At 22.7% G+C, this 8289-nt stretch overlaps 1 long non-coding RNA gene across 1 annotated transcript; it reads left to right on the forward strand.

Moving 5' to 3' along the window:
* The first annotated feature begins 2887 nt into the window (after positions 1-2887).
* On the forward strand, positions 2888-7775 carry LOC105452522. Its single transcript, XR_974738.1, has 6 exons — positions 2888-3031; positions 3387-3505; positions 4609-4766; positions 5438-5606; positions 5923-6105; positions 7586-7775. It is a non-coding gene; the product is annotated as an uncharacterized LOC105452522 (long non-coding RNA).
* Positions 7776-8289: the final 514 nt, after the last annotated feature.

The following is an 8289-nucleotide window of genomic DNA, read 5'->3' on the forward strand; positions in this document are numbered from 1 at the left end:
CATACATTATACGAAGTTATACGATCACGCACGCACGCACGCACGCACGCACGCACGCACGCACGCACGCACGCACGCACGCACGCACGCACGCACGCACGCACGCACGCACGCACACACACACGCACACATATACAGAGTGTATTAATTCAAAAATAATCTGTCCGTGTGTCATGTATGAATAGTATTAGATGTAGAATACTTTGCGATCATCAACACTAAACAAAATGTTACCACTGTACGCTTATTACCTCATGTCATTTTTGCGAAGTATTTAACATCTAATACTATTGTACGCATAACACATGAAGTTAACTTTTTTAATCAATGTTTACAATTGGTTGTAACTTAAATCTTTATACTTAAAAAACTACTTTATGAATAAAAAAAATTATATGGACTTTTATTACTTGATTTTTCACAAACTTTTATGATACAATCTTATTATTTTCGAATTTTGGGACACTTTGTATATAATTCATGTAAAACCTATTTTACCTTTTTAAACAATATACATTTAATAGTTTTTGAAGGATATATAAAAACAAATTTTGCAAGTATGCATAGTAACAAACTGAATAAGATGATTGGGTGTGGTTCGTTAACTGACGGAAATTATAAGTTGGAAGTACACGTTATGAATTTTAATCAGAAAGATTATAATGATTTTAATATTCGTAAAGGAGACAAAGTCAAAATAACAGGAGTAATGCAATCAGGTAAATTAAAAATAAATTTTATAATATACATAAAAAATTTTGTTTCTTAAATTTATTATACAAGATAAAGATAATAACAAATTGATAAGTTTTCTGTAATTAAATGATTCATTATAAAAAAAAGTATATATTTTAAGAAGTTTAGAAGTTAATATAGACAGTATAAGATAGAGTATATAATATAAAAAAACAATATAAATATTAGTTTAAAATGATATAAATTTTTAATAAAATAAATACAATAACAAAAATTATTTAATTGCATATTTGTTAGTAAACTTTATTAAAAAATTATAGTCAATAAAAAATTTTTTTAATTATGTTATTTTAACACATTATTTATATGTTTTCTTTTCTTTAATTCATGTCTTATTAATTTATTTAATACAAAATTATTAAATATTTTTTCTATTATATTAGTACTTCCTTAAAATTAAAATTTATTTTTCTTTAACTAATAATATTAATGTTTTATTTTAATATATTTTTATATATATTTATAATAAATATATATTTTACAGCTGATCCATCATATTTTTTAATTCAAAGTGAAAAAGATATAAAACGATTGGATGGACATTTATCATTAACAACAATATTAAAAGTTAACCGTATTCTTCAGAAGAATTCCTCAGAAAATTGTCAGTAAAATTTGTTACAATAGGTAATATATATATAAAAATATATATTGTATATATTTTATATGTAATATAATTAATTATAATAATTTATAATGAAAAAACTATATGTATATTATATATAAAATAGATATTAAATCAGTTTTAAAAATCATTATAAAGTAATTTACAAAAATTAATAAATAACAAATTGATATGTATATAATATACATATATATATGTCAATTTATTAAATTTTTTAAATTATTATATATATACATATAACATGTATACACATATATTCGTATATTGTTATTTGTATAATGGTCTTACTTAAATCATATATATATAATATATATATACATATATGTATATGTATAGTTTCTAAATGTATAAATTTATAATGTTATTAACTAATTTGGTTTATAATTCAAAAACTGTTATTATTGAAAATAATTTTTGTGTTAGAGAAAAAATTCTTTTATTCTATTTTATTTTTAAAATATATTATTAAACTACAAAAGCAAATATCTTATATGAAATATCTTATATGTATATATATGAGTGTATCTTTTAATAATAATTTAATTGAAAATAACCTGTATTAATAGAATTTTTTTTCTTTTATAGGAACCAGTAAAATTGATTAATTTAATATAATTTTAAACATAAAAATTTATTTTTAAAAATTAAAATATTATCGTAAATAATACATCTTTTTATCTCGGATTAATTTATGAAGTTAAGATATCAATTATGAATTGTATTCCAGTATGAATTAGTATTCCAGTATGAATTGTATTCCAATATGTATTTTAAGATTATAATGTTATTATAATAATTATGTATTATGTATTATGTATTACTAATTATGTATTATGTATTACTAATTATGTATTATGTATAATTATATGTTATATTTTTCCTACTTTTAAATAAAAATAATTTGCAACAAACTTAAGCCAATATTTATAGTCGATCCTTGTAATTAAGATTATCTTAAGATGTAAGTTAATCACATGTCAGTATTTACAGTCGGTTTTTGTATTTAAAACAATTATTTTAAGTATGATTTTAAGATATCATAAATCAATCACAAGAATTACATTGGCATCATAAGACATTACAAGACAGTCTTATAATAGGAATGGATTATGACCGGTATTCATAAATTATCATAAAAATTTTATTACGTTTTCTCACTTCTTTTTTCTATCACTCTTTTCTCACTTTCTCTCTCTCTCTCTCTCTCTCTCTCTTTCTCTCACCTTTTGATCATTTTACTTATATTTAAATCGATATATTAAATACATTCCGTTTTTACTGCGAATACTGAAAATCTATAGTTAACGTTACATATATTACAGATTTTCAGTACTCACAGTGAATAACAGAACGCAAGTATTGAATAAAGCAAGAATACACAAAAATTTGTCTGTAGACAATTTAAATTTGTTCACCTTGTACTTTAACTTCATTTGTTACAATTTTCTTTTGAACATTCGATTATTTCGATATACACTAAGTGATACATTCAATCGAAATCTTAAAGAAATGTTACTATGCAACAAAAACAAATAATAATATGTTATTTATTTGTTATTGATTGATCGTTCACGCGAGAGATACATACAGACGAGGAGTTAACATTATATATTGGAATTAAGACATTTATTATATTAGAATATATCAAAGGTAACATTAGAAATTTATACTTTTAAATATATGATTCTTTTAATGCAAGTTTTATTAATTTTTACTTTTTCCTCTTTTTTACTTTCCTTTCTTCCTTCAATCTTTCACTTTCGATCATTTATCCTAATCTTTTCCTCTCTCCTTTCTGTCTCCCTCTCTCCCTTTCTCTCTTTCTTCCTCTTTCTCTCTCTTTTTATTCCTCTCCTTCTTTCTCTTCTTCTTCTCTCCCCTCTCTAGCTCTCTTTTTCTCTCCATCTCTTTCTACCTGTGTTCTTTTTTTCTCTTTATTACTTTTCATTTACTTTTCCTTAGATTTCTTATTTTAACCCTGTCTAATTTTTCATAAATATTATAGAATTTCGTATTGCAATTCGCTGCTTAGATCGTGAAAAAAAGAGAATAAAATTCAAGATTAAATAAGACTCATTATATGAAGTGTTTTGGAATCTTTGAAAGATACGTATAATTATTCAGGTATTTCCTTATATTTATTTTTAATAATACAAATAAAATAATTTCTATAATATTACTTGTTTAATAATTTGTCATGTTAATAATTTATATTTTATAAGAATAATTAGATATAAAATGATTAAAAAAGTTTATTTGTTTCCATTTATATTTATTTTTAAATTAAGTTTTTTCAATGGCATACATTTTTGTTTAATTTTTTAATACTTGAACTATATTTTTTATTTTTATAATATTTCTTTTAAGATATTATAATACTTTTTCCAAAAAAATAAAAATATAAAAAACTTAAATGTCAAAATTTAATTTTATATAATTTATAAATTATAAATTTACAAATATATAATATAGTCATCAAGTTTGTATGTTATAAATATGTATATCAATATTAGTAACATAATCTAATAATTTTTAAAAATTTATAACTAAACTTAATTATTTACTGAAAAATAGGAAAAATGGATATCTATTTAAACAAATTTTTTTTCAATTTAAGACGAAAATGATTTAAAAAATTAATTTTTGTTTTGCACGAAAAAATTTTGAAATTGTAATATATTTTAAAAGATGTGTTACATATAAATATGTTATATATAGATATGTGAAATGTACATTTTAACATTTTGAACATGACAGATGTATTTATCATATATATAATGTAAAAATATATGTACATGTATGCAGATTTTTATTAGTTTTTCTTTAATGTTTAATCTATTTTGTTAGCCTTTAAAAATGTAGATTTAAAAAAATTTTTTCTATAATTTCGATTTTTGATTACTATAATAAATATAGGTATATATATATACACGTACATATGCACGCGCGCGCACACACCTATATTCACTCATCCATCCCCTCACACACACACGCGTACACACGCACACACACACACGCACGCACGCACGCACGCGCGCACACACACACACACACACATACACACACACACATATTATACACACGTACGCACGCACGCACGCATACACACACATATATACAAGGAATTTCTCGTTTTTTATCTTATATTTTACGTTTGTTGTTTTTTCATTTAATATAGAATTTTTCACGTTTACTAATTATTTCCTTTTGTTATTAATTTTTTTAAGGAAAATTTATATACAAAGATGAATCAAGAAAATAATATTTCTAATAATTCTTCGGATAAACCCGAAATTATGCATTCTGAATTAGAAAATTTAAATAACTTAACATTGTTAACTCCCAATGAAGTTTTCGATAATATTAAAATTTTTGATTCAACAATGTAAGTGTCACTTTAAACTATTTCTAATAAAAATATATTATATTGTGTAGTATAATTTATATATAGAGTGTTCAGGGGAGAAGATCAATATTCTAGGAGATGATATCGATCACGTTATGCAAAAATGTTCATATATCGTTTAGCTCATTTACAGCTCAGATCTTATATTAAGCAACTATTTAAAACTTATTTACTAAGTTAAAAGAACATCTCTTTGAATGAAATTTGATAACGACAAGACGCGGTGATGATGTGGTTAAAAGAGCAAGCTCGAGATTTCTATGAAGTTGAAATTAAGAAATTAGATTTTACCAAATGCATTAAAATCTACATTAAAGAATAATTATGTTGAAAAATAAATAAATATGTGTTCTCAAAAGTAGAATAAATCAATCTCAAAATAAAATGCTTTAACAATATCTTTCGGATTTTATATCTTTACTTTTTAAATATCCCTTTTATCTCGGAAACCATTCGGAATAGGATACACATTTATACGAATATTTTTACTTAACGTGATAGATATCATTACCTTCCAAAATATTGACCTTTCTTCCGGAGATACTATATATATTTATATTATATTTATTTGATGTTATATATTTTTTAAAATTTTATTTTTACATATATAATACATAAAACATATACTTTTAATAATTTTATTTTTCTAGCGAAATTGTAGGTTACGTGGATGGGATAGAAGCTCCACGTCTTGTAGGTTCGTCAAACCAATATAAAGTTTTTAAATTTTTTTTAAATAATGGTTCTGGCAAACGTGTACAAGTCATTGTTTGGAACGAGGAAATTGATCGCATTGAGAATTACATAAAATCCAACTGTGTAAGTATTTTAAAACATATGTAATTTGGATTCGTATATATCCAGAAGTTTTTCTAGAGCTATAATTTGGTGAACTATTTTAATTTTTATGATTATAATACAAAACGTTGTTAAAATTAAACTAAATTTTCTATTTTAATACTTTGTATATTTATACAAACACATGTACATGTATACAAATATATAAATAAACATACGTATGAATTATTACTTGGATAGAATGTGTGTGTGTATGTGTGTGTGTGTGTGTGCGTGTGCGTGTGTGTGTATGTGTGAGTATGTATAACATGTAACGTAATAAATTACTTTATTACAGATTATACATTTAGATGGTGTGCAAGCTCGTACACCTAAAATAGCTCATTTTAATAATGGCAATGTGCCTTACGAATAATTCAATCAAACACTGTTATATCTTCTTTGGGTAGTTATAACATATCTATTAAATCAAATGTACGAGTCGAATTTTTGAACGTAATGAATACTTCAACGCATGTCAGTAAGTTTTCAATAATTCATCATTAATTTATTTTTGAGTATATACAGGGTATTCTGAAATTCACAAATTAAAATATCATAGCATAAAAGTTTTCGAAAAATTAAGTAAAAAAGTTATTTGCAAATTTTTAATTTAAGCAATAGTTTTTGAGATTACTACTTAAAATAAAAATTTACAAATAACTTTTTTCCTTAACTTTTCAAAGACTTTCTTGCTATAATATTTTGATTCGTGAATTTCGGGATATTCTATATAGTATATATATATATATATATATATATATATATACATACACATAGTGTTTCTTAAATTAAGCATACTAGGTTAATTATATAACGTTATTCTTTATTAAAAATTGAGTCAAAAAGTTCTGAACTATTTTTTCTACAATGCTTAATAAAATTTAATACTTTACTAAATAAAATTAATTTAATTAGCGTCGTCCTTTAGACGAACAATATGTAATTAGTGAGCGCTGTTTAAAATAATACATTTTATATACAGTAAGGAAAAGTTCCGGAACGGCTAATTATATTTTAGAAATATTGGTTTTACAGAAAAATGTTTCAAACAAAAGTTGTAAAGCTTAAAAAAATCTATTTACTACAGGTCTTTTCGGTTTGACCTTATTGGGTGGCATCACCAAAATCAGGTAAAGGTTACATTAATTTTTTTAAACGGAATATGCTATTTTTATTTTAAAATCTAATAGCTGGTGTCAAGAGCTTTCCAAAACTCTTAAATAAAATATTTTTTTGTTAAGTAAACTTGAGTTGTAAAATTTGAAAATTGCAGTACCATCGGCATTAGCATTATCCAAGGAATCTGAATACTGGCTAAAATCTTTTAAATGTCGTTCAGGATCATAACCATGACAATATATATCAAGATCATGGCTAAAAGTTGTTATTTTCATTTTTATTTTTAAAAATTATTTGTATTTCTTGAAAAAACAGGAACTTTCAATGGTAATAACCTTGACATACATCAAGCTCATGATCCTGAACAATATTCAAAAAGTTTTAACCATTGTTCGGACACTTTGGATAATGTTAATACTGGCGGTACTATAACTTTCAAGCTTCATAACATACTCAAAATTCACTATCATATCAACTCAAGATTTATTCAATCAAAAAATATTTTACCTAAGTGTTTTGGAAAACTCTTGACGCCAGCTATTAGATTCTAGAATCAAAAATCTAGAATCAAATCAAAAATTCTAGAATTAAAAAGATAATCTGTATGAAAAAATTAATATAATCTTTACCTGACCTTGACGACACCACCCAAAGTCAAACCGATAAGACCAATAAATATATTTTTTTAAGTCCTATAACTTTTGTTTGAAATATTTTTCCATAAAACCAATACTTTTTGAAATAATTAGCCTTTCCGAAATTTATGGTCCTATCTATATAATATACATATGAATGTTTAACTCTTATATTAATATTATTAATTAATATATATTTTACAGTTCTGGAAGGATACATAAAAACAAATTTTGCAGCCATATATAATAACAAATTAAATAAAATAATAGGATGTGGTTCTTTAACCGACGGATATTCTAAATTAGAAGTACACATTATAAATTTCGATGATAATAATTATAATGATTTAAATTTATATAAAGGAGACAAAATTGAATTAACTGGAATAATGCAATCAGGTAAATTAATAATAAATTTCTATTTTTTAAATTTGCTATGCAATATAAACATAGTAATAAAACTGATTAATTATACAATTAAATGATTTATCATAAGAGTATAAATATATTTCAAAAGTTTTAAAAATTAATACAGATAATATAAAGAAGAATAATATAAAAATATATAAATATAAATATTTAAAATAATATAAATTATTAATAATACAAATATATTGAAAGCATATATATATTAATAAACTTCTTGTTGAAAACATCATAATAACAAAATAAAACTTTTTAAATTATAAATGTATTATTTAAATGTTATTTATTAGAATATTTCTTTTTTCTTAAATATTATCTTTTATTAATATATTGAATATAAAATTACTAAATCTTTTTTATATTATTAATAATATAAAATTAAAATTTTTCTTGTAATGGCTAATAGTATTAATGTTTTATTTTTATAATAAGTATGCAATATATTTTTTTAGTTTAAGCCACCATATTTTTTTGGTTGCAAA

Source organism: Wasmannia auropunctata, unplaced genomic scaffold, assembly GCF_000956235.1.
Source record: "Wasmannia auropunctata unplaced genomic scaffold, wasmannia.A_1.0 LD336106.1, whole genome shotgun sequence".
In the NCBI taxonomy this organism is placed as follows: Eukaryota; Metazoa; Arthropoda; class Insecta; order Hymenoptera; family Formicidae; genus Wasmannia; species Wasmannia auropunctata.